At 43.1% G+C, this 17,804-nt stretch overlaps 1 long non-coding RNA gene across 1 annotated transcript; it reads right to left on the bottom strand.

Annotated features, from left to right (window-relative positions):
* Positions 1-6,965: 6,965 nt before the first annotated feature.
* On the bottom strand, positions 6,966-10,648 carry LOC119263208. Its single transcript, XR_005130190.1, has 2 exons — positions 10,250-10,648; positions 6,966-7,486 (listed from the first exon to the last, which is right to left on the bottom strand). It is a non-coding gene; the product is annotated as an uncharacterized LOC119263208 (long non-coding RNA).
* Positions 10,649-17,804: the final 7,156 nt, after the last annotated feature.

Genomic DNA, 17,804 nt, shown 5'->3' with positions numbered 1-17,804 from the left:
TGCATAAAAATATTAATAATATGACATGGCTCTCAACCAATCAATTATCATCAACTTTCTGTAAGTATTGTACTGTAAGTATTTCCTTTATCAAGCAAAGGAAAACATTTTCAACAAAGCTGCTGTAGGCAATAAATAAGTCCAATAAAATCCCAATGTTGAAATTCATTAACTGAATTAAGAATAATAAAGAACACTTAAATCAAACACTAACACTAGAGTATTACTTATTAAATAATGTATTACATTCAAAAGAATTTTCTTTTTTAAGTTCAGAAAAATACAAATTTTAACCCCTTGAATGGCCAGGGCCCATCAGCAGGCCCAAAGTTTAATTACACATTTCTATAATCAAAAAAAGCTCCCTGTACTTACTGATTTTGAAGGGTTAATTTTGATTTAGTAATGTAGATGGTCCTTTCCAGCATCTTTAGTGCTTTTATTGGTTTGGGTTAGCCCTTGTTTTTCATTTTTTTCAAATTGTTTTTTAGATAAAGTAAATTTAGGGTTATAACGATTTATCTTAATGCTAAAGGTTAGGCTTGTAAACAGTTGGTTGTGGATTGTAATGTCCTAGTCTCCTGCTAGGTCACCCCCATCCACCAGAGGGAGATAAAGAACTGAACTCACCACCCAGGATGTATGTGCCTGCCAGGTCTGTGCTCAAAACAGGCAGGTCAGCTTCACCCCTCCCCATACCATCTTGGCCATGGTTGCATCTTATTGCACTGGGCTTTCCGCATCCCAGGGCAACACAGTCATCATGGTTGTAGTCGACTGGTTTTGTAGGGCTTCCATAGATCTAGGAGATGGCCACACTGCTACTGCAGAATGTGGCAAGGGTCCGTGAGTTTCCTGGCAGACTTAGTGCCGACCTATAACCCAATTAAATACCCAGTTCTGGAAGGCATTCTGTCAACTGCTAGGGGCCTCCATAAGCTTATCCTTGGGCTTCCAACCTTAGTACAATGGGCAGACTGAGAGGGTTAACCAGGAGATCGAGCAGATGTTCAGGTGCCATTTGGAACTAAAGGTTTAATTTCACACTTTGTCTGAACTTTGTTTTATTATTTTAAAGCAGCTGTACTGTCTCAAAACATTTCCTTTCATAATACGTTTCTATTTTTTTCTATAATCAGTGTCTAAATACTCACTGGGTATACTGCTGTTACTTTTAGCACCAAGTTAGATACAGGTGGTTGTATTATATTTATTAGTTATATTGGCACTACTGTAAACTTAACTGGTGAGAACCATACCCACGAGCTCAGGTTAAATATTCATCTACCCCCTCTGTGGTAAAAGAGGGCTACATATGTTTTACCCCCTACACCACTTTCAAGAATCTTGTAAAATAGACTGTTGTGCCAAATAGTATTTCATTTTGATTTACGCATAGATCAATTAGGGTGTAGGGTGTAAATACAATCTCATGTGCAGTGATTTGGTATGAATCCAATTTGACTTTTACTCAAGTCACTGTGCTTCTTTGGGAAGTCTATAAGTCTGGAATTAGTAATGCTGCAGAGCACCTGCCACAGATTACTGTTACAGCAGATGCCTCAGTAGTTTTTAGGGTCAAATTTATCTCCACTTTTGTAGATGGGCATTATAAGACCTCGACTCCAGATGTCTCTCAGAATCATGTTGAAAGTTTTGAGAATGGCCAATTGGAATTTTCTGCTTGGGTTAATAATTTAATTTGTTGCCGTCAGGGCCACTTGCTTTTTTAGGTTTCAGATTAGATATTTCATTTCTAAGTTCCTGCTTGTTTTAAATAACAAATTCCTCTGATTTTGGTTTATTTAGGGTGTTCTAGTGTTCCCCAAAAAATTGTATTTATGGACTCATCAATAATGTCAGTTGTGCATGTGTGTGTTGTGCTTTTTTGATTCTGAGTGTATGTTTGTAAAGTCTTGAAGTCTCACAGTATTGAAGGCATAAATCTGCATTATTTGGGTCTCTGTGTTTTTGATTTGATGATTTCCTTAATTCTTTCATAATTTTCTGACATTTGATATCAAACTACTTGTCATTAATAGTTTTTTTGGGTTTGTTCCTGGATTGTTTTAATTTACTTATTTGAGAGGTTTTAATAAAAATGTGATTGATATTGTTAGGAAAGTTAAAAGCTAGGGGCAGATACTGACTTTCATGTTGGAACCACCTCAACGTATGCCTTTATTAATTGTGATTTGCCTCAGCCAGAAGGAGGAGACCAACAGCAGGAAAACAGGGTTTTGGTTGGAATGGCAAGTGGTGGACCCATAGGCGTCTCTTTCTCTCTCTCTCTCTCATGCTCTTGCTCCCCTTTTTGGACTCATATAGCATATATTTTGGATTTTTGTCAGAGCACCCAATTATAAACCAGCCATTAGGGGTGTACTTTGTGTACTTCTGGTGCCGGTCCCAAGCCCGGATAAATGGTGAGGGTTGCGTCAGGAAGGGCATCCGGCGTAAAACTTGTGCCAAAGCTATCATGCGGATCACAGATATGATTGCCACACCGGATCGGTCGAGGCCCGGGTTCACAACGACCACCTCTGGTGCTGTTGACCAGCAGGATGCCGGTGGAAATTGGACTACTGTAGGTCGAAGACCATCAAAGAGGAGAGGAGGAAGGCGGGTTAGAAAGCAGTGAGAGAGAAGGAAAGGCAGGAGTGTGGAGGTTAGAGTAGGGACTCTGAACATGGGGACAATGACTGGTAAAGGCAGAGAGCTTGCAGACATGATGGAGAGAAGGAAGGTAGATATTCTGTGTGTCCAGGAGACCAGATGGAAAGGAAGCAAGGCCAGGAACATTGGAGGTGTATTCAAACTGTTCTATCATGGTGTAGAGAGGAAGAGAAATGGAGTAGGGATAATCCTAAAGGAACAGCTCATGAAAAGTGTTCTGGATGTAAAGAAAGTGTCAGACAGGATCATGAGCCTGAAGTTGGAGGTTGATGATGTAATTTTGAATGTGGTCAGTTCATATGCACCACAGGTTGGTTGTCGGTTAGAGGAGAAAGAGGAATTTTGGAGTAAGATGTATGCAGTGGTAGATGGTGTCCCTAGAGAGGAGAGATTAGTGATGGTGCAGACTTCAATGGACATGTTGGTGAAGGGAACAGAGGGGATGAAGAGGTGCTGGGTATGTATGGTGTGAAAGACAGAAATGCGGAAGGTCATATGGTTGTAGATTTTGCAAAGAGAATGGAAATAGCTGTGGTGAACACATTTTCAGAAGAGGGAAGAACACAGGGTGACATACAAGAGTGGAGGGAGGTGCACACAGGTGGATTATATCCTTAGCAGGAGATGCCACCTAAAGGAGATTGGAGATTGTAAAGTTGTACCAGGGGAAAGTGTAGCAAGGCAGCATAGGGTGGTTGTCTGTAGAATGAGATTAGAAACAAAGAAGAGGAAGAGAGTGAAGACAGCCAAAGATTAGATGGTGGAAGCTGAAGGAGGAGGATGGTTGCAGGCAGTTCAGGGAAAAATTGCAACAGGCCCTTGGGGGCAGTGAGGAGCTACCTGAGGACTGGGAAACTACAGCTGGTGAGAGAAACTGGCAAAAATGTGTTGGGTGTTTCATCTGGTCAGAGGAAAGAAGACAAGGAAAGTTGGTGGTGGAATGAGGAAGTCCAGGAGAGTATTCAGAAAAAGAAGGCAGGTAAGAAAAAGTGGGATAACCAAAGAGATGAAGGAAGTAGGCAGGAGTACTGTGAGGCTAGTCGCATAGCGAAAAGAATGGTGGCATAAGGAATGAAGAAAACGAGAGAGAGACGAGGACAACGGGGGGAGAGATAGTGGATCAGGAAGTGCAAAGAATTAGTAAGGTGGAAGTGAGGGCAGCTTTAAAAAGGATGAAGAATGGAAAGGCAGTTGGTCCAGATGACATACCTGTGGAGGTATGGAGATGTTTAGGAGAGAAGGCAGTGGACTTTTTAACCAGGTTTTTTAACAAAATCCTGGAGAGTGAGAGGATGCCTGATGAGTGGAGAAGTAGTGTACTGGTCCCCATTTTTAAGAACAAGGATGATGTGCAGAGCTGCAGTAACTACAGAGGTATAAAGTTGATGAGCCACACCATGAATGTATGGGAAAGAGTTGTTGAAGCAAGGCTAAGGCGAGAGGTTCAGATCAGTGAGCAGCAGTTTGGTTTCATGCCCAGAAAGAGTAACACAGATGCAATTTTTGCATTGAGAGTGTTGGTAGAGAAGTACAGAGAAGGTCAGAAGGAGCTACATTGTGTCTTTGTGGATCTAGAGAAGGCATATGATAGGGTGCCAAGAGAGGAACTGTGGTACTGTATGAGGAAGTCAGGTGTAGCTGAAAAGTATGTTATGGTGGTGCAGGACATGTATGACGATAGTGAGACAGTGGTGAGGTGTGCAGTTGGAGTGACAGATGGTTTCAAGGTGAAGGTGGGGTTACATCAGGGATCAGCTTTGAGCCCCTTCTTGTTTGCAATGGTGATGGAAAGGTTGACAGATGAGGTCAGGCAGGAGGCTCCATGGACCATGATGTTTGCAGATGACATTGTAATCTGTGGTGAGAGTAGAGAGCAGGTGGAAGAGAATCTGGAGAGGTGGAGGTTTGCACTGGAGAGGAGAGGAATGAAGGTCAGTAGAGATAAGATGGAATACATGTGTGTGAATGAGAGGGAGGCAGGTGGAAAGGTGAAGATGCAAGGAGTAGAGGTCGGAAATGTGGACTTCAAATATCTTGGGACAACCATCCAGAGCAATGGACAGTGTAGAAAAGAGGTGAAGAAGAGAGTGCAGGCAGGATGGAGTAGGTGGAGATGGGTGTCAGGGCTGATGTGTGACAGAAAGATAGCAGCAAGAGTGAAAGGGAAGGTTTACAAGACAATAGTGCGTCCTGCTATGATGTATGGTTTGGAGACTGTGGCTCTGTCTAAAAGACAGGAGGCTGAGCTGGAGGTGGCGGAGATGAAGATGCTGGGGTTTTTCGTTGGGAGTGACAAGGCTGGACAAGATTAGAAATGAGCAAATCAGAGGGACAGTGAAGGTGGAGCAGTTTGGAGATAAAGCCAAAGAGGCCAGGTTGAGATGGTTTGGACATGCGTTGAGGAGGAATAGTGGATATATTGGTCAAAGAATGTTGGAGATGGAGCTGCCGGGTAAAAGGAGAAGAGGTAGACCTCAGAGAAGGTTTATGGATGTAGTGAAGGCGGACATGGAGATGGTTGGTGTAAAAGTAGAGGAGGCAGTGGATAGGGCAAGATGGAGGCAGCTGTGGCGACCCCTAAAGGGAGCAGCCGAAAGAAGAAGAAGACCCATTCCACTGACTGATGAAACCTGAACGCTATCATGAACCTGGCTTGAGCTGGTCTACCATGGGCTCAAGGCTTGGGCTGACCCCAGCCCCTTTCCAGGTGACTCATAGGCATACACTTTTACTTAGGCTTAGGTTTCATACTAAATCACAACATGTAGGTATAGTGGGCCTTGGTTACAGTCAGGACTAGAATATATAAATTAGACCCTAGACAATTTCTTTCAGACTTAGTAGTTCTTGAGCTTGTACCATTATTTCTAACTGCAATATTGATGCCTTCTGAGTGTGTGCAGTGCTGTCCTTTTAATGAACATAGTAATTTGGCACACAGCTCTGAATATAGGGTCAGACAGAGAGGTTAGAGGTTTAACAGTGAACGCACTGAGAGAGAAAGGGTCTAAATCTGTTGTCATATAATCTACTGTACTTTACAAGAGGCGAGCAGAAGGTTAATTTCCCTAAAGAGTCCTCTCGTAATGTACCATTGACAATGTACAGACCCAGATTCTGACAGAGCTGCAGGAGGTCCTTTCTGTTTCTGTTTACCTGTGAATCAGAGTTGTATCAGGGGAGATTAGTAATGTTTCTTGGGTATTATATTTCTCAGTATTGAAGTCAGGTAGAGATCCAGTGTGAGCGTTCAGGTCCCTACAGACCAGCACACTTCCCTGGGCCTGGAAGCTGCTGATTTGAATGTGGTGACTGGGGAAAATGTCATCATAATAAGGGGATTCACTGGGAGGGATGTAGATTGTAAATAGAAAATTGTCTTTTGGACTGTTTATGATTTATTTCTTTTTTTCTAATTTTAGAGGGTTTATGAATTGTGATAGCTCTGATTAATACCAAATTACAATTCCACCTGAATCTACCTTCTTTAATATGAGTGTTTAACAGAGGGGGGTAATGATTTTGTTATAGTTTGTGGGACAGTGAGTGATGGGGTCATTTACACCAGGTTTCCTGGAGAATTATGTCAATATCCTTTGTGTTTATGAATTTTGTTTTTGCTTTTGTATCCAAATAGTGATGATTTTATGCCCTGAATATTCCATAAAGAAATAGATAAAGGTTTCATTATTCAAATGTGTATGAGACATAGAGAGAGAATACAAATAGCTTTAAACAGTGGTGGGCAGTAACTGTAAATGTAATTCATTACTCTACTTAAGTAGTTTTTTTGTGTATCTGTACTTTACCATTTTACCAAAGTTTTCCCCATTTTGGGTGACTATTTTCACTGCACTACATTTCCAAGTGAAATATCTAACTTTTTACTCCACTACATTATGTGAAATCTCTCACTCCTTCTGACTTGTGTATAAAAAAAAAAAAAAAAAAAGTTACATGTCAAGACGATATAAGCATGAAGCAAGAGCACCAATCAGGGCAAAGCGCACACTGTATTTAGAGTTTATTTTGACCTGTTGGTCATACCGACCCAGTGCAGCACCCATCAACGTCAGAGCAGCAGCATTAAATTTTGGGGCTGTTTATTCAACATAAATGATGAACTAACCTAACTGTAAATAGACCACAATATAGAAATATGTATGCATATGCAGTTGTGACTGACGTCTGTCTTTTTTCATTTGTTTTTGCTACTTTGTTTATGAACAGAGACATACAGATGCACTATAGTGAAGGTGTAACACGACAGAATGACAGATGCTAGCAGATAAAAGGTGAATGAGAGGATTTACTTGTGCAAACAGAATCCACAATCGTAGTCAGGTCACAGGCAATGGTCAAATCCAGAAAAGACAGGATACACAAACACAAACATAACCAGGCAAAAAGTCCAAAAGGGATCAGGCAAAAGGTAGGTCAAAAACAAGGCAAAACAGAACTGGAATAAACAGTCAGGAATAATGCTCAGTAGCTCTGTGAAAGAAGCAATACCTCACAATGAGACTATCTACAAGCCTGGGCTTTAAACTAAACTAATCAGGAACTGGAGCGCTCATTGGAGTGTGAGAGTGAGGCTGGATTCATATGATCTCCCAGGGGATTCTGGGTGGTTGAGTCCAAAGACAGTCAACACTGCTCCTCAGGGCCATATCCCTCCCAATCCATGAGGTACTGGAGTACACCTCCACGTCACCAGGAGTCCAGCACCCTACAGACAGTAAACGCAGGTGTTCCATCTATCTCCTCCAGATGGGATGGTGTGATGTCCAGTGTAGCCTCGTCCTAGGGTCTTGAAATAACAGGTTTTAGTAAAGAGACATGAAGAGAATGTGAGACTCTAAACCTGGGGGGCAAATCCAGTTTAAGTCACTTCATACATTTCTTGAAGTATTTTGGAAGGACCAATGAATAGGGAGTGATTTTATACTTCCCTCAGAAGCTCTGAACTTCCTGGTTCACGGCTCCAGGCTGATAGATGGGAGTTTCACCTCTATGGCAGTCAGCTTTCTTCTTGTTTTTTCTTAGTACTTCCACACTTCGCTGGTGGGTTTCCTCTGAAACGCTTTTGCTTTTCTACATCCAGGCATCAATAGTTGGGGCATTAGTGATGGCACCTGTAACCCACCGGTAACCCAGGGCACACGCAATAGCGCAGGGTTTTGCGCTATTTTCAACCATAAATGAAACTTAAACCAGTCTGAGGTGTTGTTTAAGCAAGAGAGTCTGAGGAATATTCCCAGGTCTTGGTTCATTCACTCACTTTGTCCATTCAATTGTGGATAATATCCAGATGTCAGACTGATTGACACTCCAACGAGCTCAAAACGTGTGGACCAAACTTGTGAAGTGAACTGGGGACCTCTACAAAATATCTTCTTGGTTGCCAAAAAAATGAAAAACCTGATTAAATAGAGCCTCTGCGGTTTGGAAAGCCATGGGGATATTAGCAAATGGGATAAATCTGACATTTCTTGAAAATCATTCTGTGATGGTGAGGATAGTGGTGTAGCGCTGTGATTCGGGTAGTTCCATCACATTATCTATGGTGATGTGGGACCACAATCAAGCTTGGACTGGTAACGGTACCAGTTTGCCTGCAGGCAAAGTCTTAGGCATCTTGCATTGAGAGCAAATGGTACATGAAGCAACAAATGAATTAACATCACTGTTCATGGTCTCCCACCGGTACCTATTGGGTGTCAAGTAACTTTCTCTTACTTGACTCTGATTAAACAGAGGTCCTACTGCTTGGTCCAAAAGCAGCTAGAAACAAACTGTCTAACTTAACACTTAAACTTAACAATTTCTCAGTTGCAGCAAGCTCATCTGTTAAAAATCTTCGTGTCATGATAGACCCTGATCTGTCCTTCGACGCACAGGTAACTAATATCACTAAAACAGCCTTCCTACATCTCTGCAATATTGTTATTGTAAATGCATTATCTGTACAGGATGCAGAACAGCTAGTTCATGCATTTATTACCTCTAGGCTAGATTACTGTATTGCCCTGCTGTCTGGATGTCCCAACAAAAGCCTCAATAAGCTTCAGTTAGTCCAAAATGCTGCAGCCAGAGTCCTCACAAGAACCAGAAAGTTTGACCATATTAGCCCAGTTTAATCAACCCTAAACTGGCTACCAGTTAAATTTTGCATTGATTATAAAATTCTATTACTGACCTATAAAGCTCTAAATGGACTCGCTCCTCAGTACCTGAGTGAACTTCTCTCCTACTAGACCATCTAGTCTACTTAGATCACAAGAGTACCGGTGCTGGCTGGTACCTAGAATTAATAAAGTTACATCAGGGGGGAGAACTCTCATACAAAGCCCCCCCCCCAGCTTTGATCTATTATCAATTATCAATTATCTTCAAATAATCTTGAAATAATCTATATCTTGAATAATCTTCAGTCTCAGTTTTTAAGTCTAGGCTTAAAAACTTACTTGTACATTCAAGCCTTTGGAAATTTGTTTTTACTGTCAGATCTAGACCTGCTGGAGTCTCTATTGCTCTGTTAACACTAATCTGTGATCAGTCACTCTTTACAGAACTGACCTTTTCTTTACTTTCTTTGCTGAATTGAACATCTGCCCATCCTGTGCGTCTGATGCTGTTGCCACTTCTGCCTTGATCGGGTGCCACTGCTCGCCAGCCTTCTGGCCCGGTTTGACCACCACTGAGCTTCTTGCTCTACAAGGCTGTGCAATCCTCACCCTCAGATGCTGCCACTGCATAATCATAAACTAGTCAAATTAACCACTTTTTTCCCCACTTTGTACTATAATACTTTATACTAAGAATGTTTGCTATCTGGTGTCAACCAGAGGAGGATGCGTTCCCCTTCGGAGTCTTGGTTCCTCTCAAGGTTTCTTCCTCTTTTAGGGAGTTTTTCCCTTACCACCGGCTTGCTCATGGGGGCTTGGTCCCAGATTTTCTCTTTTCTTTCTTTCTGTAATACTGATTGTTCTGTAAAGCTGCTTTGTGACAACACCTATTGTAAAAAGCGCTATATAGCTGTTCGGGAGTAATTCAGGTTTTCACAAGGTGCTTTTCATAATTGTCAGTTTGTTTCTTACTACGATTATTCAACAGATGATGAAGCCGGACAGCGTAATTAGTTGGTCTAAGGAAAGGTCATCTCTGCACGCCAGTTCTGTTAGAATGTCTGCATTAAGCCACTGGCAAGTAGTGCTACTTCTTTCCATCCACTAATAGAAGCTAGCATGCGGAATTCCAAAGCATGTTCTACTACTGAGAACTACTTCATCTACTACTGAAAGCATGTTCTACTACTGGCCTTGATTTAGCTTGGTTAGCACCGCACCGCTGACTTTTCCTTCATGGGGGTGATCAAGTACTGTTTTGAATTCCTTTAGGAACTGGCTAAATGACAGATTCTGAACGTGTGACCAGTTTGTAGCGGCCCATTCCAAGGCTTTATCTGAGATCACAAATTTTGGCCTGGTCGGAGCTAGCGGGTGAATTGTCAAAAAAGATGGCGCACTGAAGCAAAAAACCGCAACACTGGTCAGTGTTGCCATCAAATTACCTGGTTTACTGACTGGAAAAACAGCACTCGAGTTCATAGTTGTACTTGAGGGATTAACAGGACTAGCCACTGGCTCTGCGGTGTTGAGGCTCTGAAGTTGGGTGGTGAGATCCTTCACACTATTAACCAGGAGTGCTAGCTGGGTTTGTTGTTCCGCCTGTTGGTGAGCTAAGGACTCCAGAGAATGAGTTACTCCTAATAAACAGTCAGAAATAATACTCAATAGCTCTGTGAAAAGAAGCAATACTGTTGAGACTAGCTACAAACCCTGGCTTTAAACTAAACTAATCAGAGAAGAACAGGTGTAACTGATCAGTACTCTGGAGAACTGGAGTGCTGATTGGAGCATGAGATTGAGGTTGGAGTCACGTGATCTCCCAGGGGATTCTGGGAGATTGAGTCCAAAGAGAGTTCAGCTCTAAAGGGAGTCATGACAAAAGGAAAACTCATTTGTGAACCTGTGTTTAAAGCAAGTTTTTATTAAACTTAATCTTGGAATAAAGTTGCAAATAATAAATAAGTCTTAAACTGTTGCAAATAAATAAATCTTAAACTCAAACTTTGCTTGTTTGCAGATTTCAGAACCACTCCGTTCTACCTAATGGAAATTGTTTGCAGTGTTTTGTGCTTATAATAATTTTAATAGACATCAGTGTCAGACTAATTAATGGCATTCTATTAAAAGATTGGTCTACCAAGAGTGACACTGGAGTATTTTCACCTGAAATGAGTTAATGAAGCAAGAGTCTTGTTATAAAAATGGCAATAGTACATGAGAGCCATACGAAATCTTTTAGTACTTTTACTTTTACTGGAGTAATATTTTACCTTGAATATCTCTGCTTTAACTCAAGTACATGATTTGTGTACTTCGTCCACCACTGGCTTTAAAAGAGACAAACTTATATCAATGAAAGAAAAACTGTGTATAGATTAACAGACCATTTACAAGATATTTGAGTACAATTGTATATAGTGTGTATGCCATTTATTGACTTATGAATTATGAACGTCGCTTAGCTTAGCAGTCTGTTGCATATGAGGCTGAGTAGTTGTTTGATTTTGCCCAGGTCTGTAGCGCTAGTGGGGACTGGAGTTTTTACTGCAGAGGTGTAGGTCTGCTGTAGGAGCTGCCTGCTGGGACTGCGCGCTGGTTTTCAGTGTACTGGGCTGGGCACTGGTGGTGGGCACAGTTTGCTGGTGGTTGGTGAGCATGGCGTTGGGCTGAGTCTGGGGTATCTGTGTGGTAGGGGTAGGGTGGTTCAGTGTATTACTTTGGGTGTAGAGTAGCTATGCTGCTGGGACTGAGATAGGGGATGGTAGTGAATGCCTAGGTGCATGTTGATCTCACTAGGTGGGGTGCATACAATGGTCTGGCTGCATGTAGGCTGGGTGGTCTGGGTGGAGGGGAAGGCCTGAGTGGCGGTCTGAGCTACTCTCCTTACACAGTCTGCCACTCTTTTCTGCTGTGCCCTCAAGTCATTAGTGCCAGTGTGAATGATTATGTGGTTTGGTTCATCAGAGATATGTGTATGTGTAAGAAGGTGAAGAGTGTCATCGGTGCAGGGACACCAAACTTTAGCTACTTTGCTTCTTGGGAAGAGCTGCTCTGCATTTAAGAATTTTTCATTTGAGTCTTTCAGAATAATGATGTCAGCATCACAAGGGATATTTGTGTATGTGTTTGTTTTATCTTATGGTCTGGAAATTTTTGTTGTTGGCTGTCTGTCAGAGTGGTCAGGGAGGGGGCTAGACAGAGTGTGCTGGAGCTCAGGCTGGTAAAAGTAAGACTTAGATTTGGCAGGGTGGGATTCAAGCTTGTCAGAGTGTGGCTGTGACTGCCTGGGGTATAGCTGGCAGGTTTTGAGGCTCTGTGCTGCAAATTAACAAACATGCTACAAAATCACAAAATATCTCCATCAAAATTAGAGCACATGCTACAAATACACTGCAAATTCAAGGACACTACACAAATTAAGAAAACACTTTAATCAAAATGACAACACACACTAAATTTAACAAAAGTGCTGCAAATTCAGAGATGTGATGTAAACACAGAAAACAAATGCAACTTCTGCAGTGCCTCAAATCCAATCACAGCACCACCGGCTGTATTGCCCTTTCTGTGGCTTCAGACTGGAGGAAATGGCCAAATTTTCCAGTTCTTGTGGGCATGATGTGCAATTTTAAAAGAGGCCAAATCGCGATGCCTGAATCTGCAGATGACGGCTATGGACCATCTCAAAGCACAGGTTGACATTTAATAACTAGCTAATAAATAAATTGCAGTCCTGTTTTGTGCAATATAACTGTGTGACCTAGTGATGTAACTTACACAGGAACACTTTTTCAGACACTTAAGAAACGTTTGAAAATGTATCTCTTTAACTTAGCATTCAATTAAAGTTCTATGTCTCTGGTATTTCTTCTGAACTTGATCTGATGTTGTCTTGTCTGTTACTGTAAAACAATCACCTGTCTGAGCTGCCACTGTTATGAAGAGTCCTGTTGTAATTGTTAGGATTTTTCTTCTTCTTCTTCTTTTTCTGCCTTATATCGAATCGTGCAGACCAAACCGTAAGTCGTACAGACATGAAACTTGGTTTATTAGTAGTAGTTCCTCCTACTACTCAGGTGCTTGAGCTCAGCCCAATAGGCCTAATGGTGGTGCTAAAGTAAAGGTCCATATATTTAGGGCCGACAGTTTGTATGTCATAGAAACAAAATTCTTTCTTCTCCTGATTATTTATTTATTTATTTATTCATTTTTGCCTGTCTTGTCTGGCAGATTTGCAATCAGAATTATGGTCAGACTGCATTACTGTGCCAAACAAATTTACTTTTCCAAAATGAGCACTATAGATTATAGGCTCATCTTATCATTGTTTCTTTCTTTCTTTCTTTTTTAATTATTTAATTTCATTTTGTTTATACATTTGTGATATTTTAATGACTGTAAATGTGTTAACATCATGCCAGACTTGACAGGCCAGGGGAATCTGTAAAGAAGGGAGAGGAGAGATAAGGGGGGGGGGAGTAAAAAAGGGAAATAACAAAAGGGCAGAAAGAACACAGCATAAATGACTCGGCGATGGTTCACCAACAGCTGCTCCTGAGAAAAGAGAAGAAAGTGTACCTGAGATGTACAGCACTTGGAAAGACTGCACAAATGACTGTGATGTATGTGTATGTGGGTGTGTGTGTGTGTGTTTGTGAGTGCAGTACAGTATAAATTTGTCACAAGATGCACTCAATATCGAGGGCAGAAAGCTGTGGCAACATCCCCCCCAGAGGCCAGAGGGAGGCAGAGAAAGACCAGGGAATCCCGCCCGCCGCGGCCCACCCAGGAGCAGTGGAGACCCTGGGCCGCACCTCCCAGTGACCTCTGCATGCCCACCCCAGCAGAAGGGAGAGGGAGCGCAGGTCCAGGGGAACCAGAGGAACCAGAGCCGCCCCCAGGATGCCCCCCCATCACGAGCCAGCAGCAAAGACCCAGCGCCTCATACGCCTGAGAGCCACCCAGCAGGGCCCCATCCCCGCCGAGGGGCCCTGAGCCACCCCGGAACCCAACCACCCAGGGGAGCGGGCCAACCGTCACGCCGGAGCACTAGGCCAGGCCCTGAAACCCCAAGGCGCCCCCCATCCGGGGGGGGAAGTAGCAACCACAGGGGAGCAGCCGGGAGAGGACCGGGGACAGCAATCCCACGACCCAGAACCAGCTGTCCTCACACACACTCAACCTCATATATGCATCCTCGCCCATATATACACCCACATACCTTCACCCCCATATATTCATCCACCCCTATATATACACCTACGCACACATACCCCCACACATATATACACTCCTACATACATACATACACACACATATATACATATCACTCCAATATGTACACACACACACCCATATATACACCACCCCCCCACCACCCCCCTAGATGAGGTGGGGGCGACTGGAAAGCCCATCCAGTACCGGCTTGTATATGGATGCATACATGGGACGAACGTGCACATGTGCGGGAGGGCGCACACACGGGAGGAACATGCACGGCTGCACACGAGCCCGAGGGCGCACACAAGGGAAGAATGCGCGCGGGCGCACAGACGCCCACACCCACCCAAACATACAATGTCGCACGACCGGCACCGCCGTACAGGCCACCCTCCGCGGCGGGGGGCGGCGGGGGCCCGGGCAGCAACCCCAGGATGCCAGGACGCCCCCAGCCCAGCCCCCGCACCGGCGTCCAACCCCCCGCCCTGGCAGGGAGCAGGAAACGGGTGAGGGATGACCTTCCCACCCTTCCACCCCCAGTGAAGTGTTGAGTGCAGGAGTTGGTGTATATGAATGTGGGGTAGTGTGTGATACTATGGTGTAGTTAAAATTGGGGGGACAGGTGTGGGGGCAAACATGGGCAGAGCCCCGGGCCACTGGTCTGCGGTGTCCGTCTACACCGTCCCCTCAAAAGCCCTAAATGTCTAAAGTTTCACTGCCCCCCCGCTCGAGGCAGGCTGAGGTCGGCCCGGGGAGGCCACGGAGACACCCCACGTCGCCACCCCGCCCAAGCCCAGACCACCACCACTCCGCCCAAGCCCAGACCCCCACCACCCCCACCGCAGAGAGCAGCCCGCCCAGCAACACCAACCACACAACACCACATGCCCGTGCGAACGCGGACGTCCGCACATCCACACACACACACACTGATTAGTTATGTCATGGCCCTCAAAACAGCTATTTTGGCCATAAAATCTCAATAGATTTTAAGATAATCTTTTATCAATAGATTACCAAGAAGCTGAACTTTATTATTCACTTTAATAAACACTGTATAGTGTGATTTTCAATACTGTGTAGCGTCCAGCAGCTCATACTGCAAAAATACAGCTCTAAGGCTTTGACCTATATAGGCATGTACACTAGGGGGGTCCTGAGTGATCTTGAGTTTGGTGCAATTGCATTGCTAGGTGGTGCAATAAGCAAAAATGTGTTTTACAACTAAAGATTGCCAAAAATGTGTTTTGCAACCAAGGATTGTCTGAATGACATGAAACATGGTATTTTTCATGGTATTTTTAGGCAGTGCCTAGTGCCAAACAAATGCTCTAAAGCTGCTTGATAAAATGATGAGATATTTTGAGGTTTCAGAAAGGAAAGTTTCTCTACGATTTAAAACTGAAATGGAGTTTCTAGGTGAAAGTTTAAGGATTTTAAAGCAGATTCCCTACGTGACAGCTGTGTCTGTGAGACTGAGTGGCCTGCTGTGATGTCATTGATGTTGTTACGTGTTGGGCCTGAAAAGGGGGGGGGCTTTTCTGGCTGGTGTTATTTTCTTTCTCTTTACTAGTCTCTGTCCCTTTTCGTGCTTGCTCGCTGGTATGTCCCTCGTTTGTTCCTTATCTACAGGTTGGCTGCAGTGTCAATCATCGTCAGAGGACCCGTCCCCCACTGCGGCCAATCATCATCCAGAATTCAGGACCTGGAGGAGGGACTTGGAATTTAAAAGAAGACCGGCAAAGCTCGAGGAGTTTGGCGTTACCCCTGGAGTCTAAGCTGTTCCGTGTTCACGGGACTGTGTGGTGTGTCGGGTTATTGATGTGGCCTAGTGCAAGCTTAAGTTCCTGGCACTGATAGTCTGGTTTTTTTGTATTATAACTCTCTCTCTCTCTCTCTCTCTCGCTGCTGCTGCTGCTGCTGTGTTCTCTTGGGGTTCTGGACAGGGTAGAGGGGCGCGCTCATACATATTACGTCACGTAGCGGCCCTATGTATAGACACCCTAGGTAAGGGGCGGCGCCAACCCGTGTATTTCGGTTTTGTGTTGGGGAGACTAGTGCAGTCAGTGTTTTGTTTTTCAATAGGCAACGAACTAGGGTAGCTTTATTTTTCATTGGTTTTGATTATTTCTTTCCTTTGGCGCCGTCCGGGTCCAGAAGTCCATTTAGTGTTTATTTTGAAATATAAATATTGTACACATTGTAAATATTGGTGGCTGTTTGGTTTGAGGGGAGGATTTCGCTCACTTGTCCCCGGTGCAGTGTGAAATAAACAGCACGTAAGACGCTGAACGTGTTGTGTCTTGGTCCTTCCCGGTTCGTGTTACAAACATCACATCAAAACCATATGTTACTGGCCCCTTTTCCCCTAGGCTTAACTATGGGGTCGTAACAATGTCAGTTAGAATTTGAAGTTCTGAACATTCCGCCATTCATTCTTATGGGAGGTTTTTAATATTTAAACTTAATTTTATTAAAAACTACCAATCCGATCAACTCCAAAAATAAATAGCACAAGTCACAGTGCCGAGATCTTCGAAACACAGTTTGAACAGAGTCTGTACATTAAGTGGTTCGAGCTGTATTAATCACAGAATAGTGTGGAAGAAGAATAAGAAGTATGAGCGATAACAATAGAGTGCTTTTTCAAGCACTCTAAAAACTGATGACTGAACTAGGAAGCTCTCACGGTTAATTTGAAAGTCAATATACTGCTAAAACTAGGCAAAGTTCAGCTGGTCAGTGTACTTTCACATGTTAGTTGTAGAATTGAGCTCATGTGAACTAATCCAGTTTGCATTTGGTTTGAGCAAGTTTTCGTCGTTTACCAGCCTTACCATTTGTTTACATTTACAGTTAGCTCCGTATATGGACAATTGCTATGTTAATTGCTATGCACAGGCTCCGACGGGTTTTAGTGGAATTGGAATTGAAGTGAAAGGGCCGTTTTCTGTTTTCTCTGCCACCATGTACTCAAGCAACATAACAGGCCTGCAATGACTCTTTTCCTTTAGCATAAGTTGAGTGAGTTCAGTATCTAGCCATATTTCTGCAAGTATTTTCTTTAGGAGTGATGATAATGCTTATTAGCCATTGTTTTTTACATGTGAAATCTGTTTATATGGTAACAAAAGTGTGGTAAAGAAAAGAAAAAAACACAAGTCAAGTGTTTCTTTCATTTTAGCAAATTTGTTCTTCCTTTTTTTAATCATTTCTGGTGATATGTCATTATGATAACTGGTCTTTGAGGGGGTAAATACTACACTATTAGTGTTGCTTGTATTTGTTCTTGGTAGCATAACCTCCACAATACTAATGGATTTTTTTTTCTTCTTCATGTGAAGACAAGCAAAGCATACATAGAATCATAACAGCTGAGGGAAAGTTTGGTAAACTCAGAAGTCAGAACTTATCTGTTAATAAAAGTTATACCTCAGGGCAGGTATAAAGGGTAGGGGCACAAAAAATTGAGGCACCACTGGGATCCTCTCTGTTAGGTGAGAAAGCGAGAGAATTGTGAAAACTTTAAGTAATTCCATTCAAATTCATGTTGAATTAGAAGAATGACCCTTGTATGTCAGCCTCACTTATGAGCTTGGTGTAGCAATGAACGAGTTGATCCAGAGCATGCAATATTGCTGACTGGAGTGCCTGCAGACGCTGATATAACAAATATTGAAGACATGATACAAACAATTAAAATATTTGGCAGAGGGTAACAAAGAGCCATGGAAGATTGTTGGAGCCAAAGAAGTTGAGTCAGCTCCTTCCGGGTTT

The sequence above is a fragment of the Pygocentrus nattereri genome, chromosome 1 (genome assembly GCF_015220715.1).
Source record: "Pygocentrus nattereri isolate fPygNat1 chromosome 1, fPygNat1.pri, whole genome shotgun sequence".
Taxonomy (NCBI): Eukaryota; Metazoa; Chordata; class Actinopteri; order Characiformes; family Serrasalmidae; genus Pygocentrus; species Pygocentrus nattereri.
The sequence above is the reverse complement of the archived record's forward strand: the minus strand, read 5'-3'. Positions and strand labels throughout refer to the sequence as shown.